At 40.5% G+C, this 1521-nt stretch overlaps 1 protein-coding gene across 1 annotated transcript in view; it reads left to right on the plus strand.

Moving 5' to 3' along the window:
• The window catches only part of txk (TXK tyrosine kinase), a 10908-nt gene that overhangs the window by 2559 nt on the left and 6828 nt on the right, over window positions 1-1521 (plus strand). The window lies entirely within an intron of this gene.

The raw sequence follows: 1521 nt of genomic DNA on the forward strand, positions 1-1521 counted from the left end.
ACACACACGCACACACACACACACACACACACACTGAGCGAGTGGAAAGTTGCTGAGAAGCTGGAAAGTGTGGTGGGTGGGTAGACATCTGTGTGTGAGACTTCCTGTGCTGCGAGCGTCAGATTCTTATCCGTCCTTCATTCAGAGTCTGGTTCTACCTGCTCTGCGAGTCGCTCAGATGCTCTGGAAGGATCCGGAGGTGTGTGTGATGGAAACACACACTCATTCTGCCGGCTTTAGTTTGCCACCCGTCACAGGAAAGAGTAATGATGAGTGAGATCTCAGCAGTGGTGGGCCGTCAGGGCCAGCAAAGCCTTCTCTGCTGGCCTAAACACTATCAGAATCACTGATTTAGTTTAATATATTTTTCCATGAATGTGTATTAAATTATTTCCAATAGTCTATTCTTCGCTTTTCTAGCTTTCTAGCTTTTCAGTAAAGCTGTGCTAACCAGTATTTTCCTCCCGCAGTGCGCTGGCAGACCGGCGGGGAGACGACTCGTGAAGACGAAAAGCAGTAAGAGAACATTAAATTGTTAGGTCAACTTTAAAACACGTGTAGGGTTAGGGTAGGGTTACCAATGCTATCTGTAAGGTATAAATGCGTTTGGGTGAATAAATGTCTGTAAGAACATCGGATGGACTGTATTTGTGTCATTTTGTTAGGTTAATGCTTCAGCTACAGATGATGTGTTGCGCAATTGGTAATTGGGTTTCTTTCTTTAGTAATGGCATTCATTCTCGCTACATAAGATACCTGTCTGTTATGTAGTGCCCTGTTATACTGCATTACTGTGTAATATTTATGGTTTCTATAGCCGTGGCATCATTATGATGGTATGAAGAGATGGATTAATTAATGTAGGACGCCACTGAAGGCCTAGGTGTAAAATGCACGGCCCGCCACTGGATCTCAGTGAGGTTTAACAGAGACCAGATGGAGTCTCACACTCCTCACATCTTTCTCTTCTCCGTCACTGATTCCCATGAGATCGGAAAGATCTGTGCTTTTGCTTTGTTCATAAAAAACGTGGGAATATTGTTCTGAAAAGTTACATTAAAATGGCTAGTTTTCTTGTCTTAATTATGACATTATTTAAAGGTCGCAAAAATGTTTCTTACAACATTCTACTAACTTTCCTCAATTTTCACCCAAAATGTTATGTTATCTGAACGTTTATTTTAATATTCTAAGAACGTTAAAATGTTACAAAAACATTTCTTAAACGCTCTACTAACTTTATTTTCACCCAATATATAACGTTATTTGAATGTTTATTTTTAATGCTTTAAGAACATTAAAATGGGCAGTTTTCTTGTCATGATTATAATGTTATTTAAAGGTTACAAAATATTTTTTGCAAAGTTCTGCTAACTTTATTTCTGTCAGGACCACTATCGTCAAAGATGATTGACAATTAGCATACAGTTTGGATTGGCGGTATGGTTCTGTTCTGGGCAAGAACTCCCTGCGCATCCATGCAGCCTAGCATAAGAGCAGGGAGAGCAGCGATACCGCCCC

Source organism: Sinocyclocheilus rhinocerous, unplaced genomic scaffold (assembly GCF_001515625.1).
Source record: "Sinocyclocheilus rhinocerous isolate Xijiao unplaced genomic scaffold, SAMN03320098_v1.1 scaffold3366, whole genome shotgun sequence".
In the NCBI taxonomy this organism is placed as follows: Eukaryota; Metazoa; Chordata; class Actinopteri; order Cypriniformes; family Cyprinidae; genus Sinocyclocheilus; species Sinocyclocheilus rhinocerous.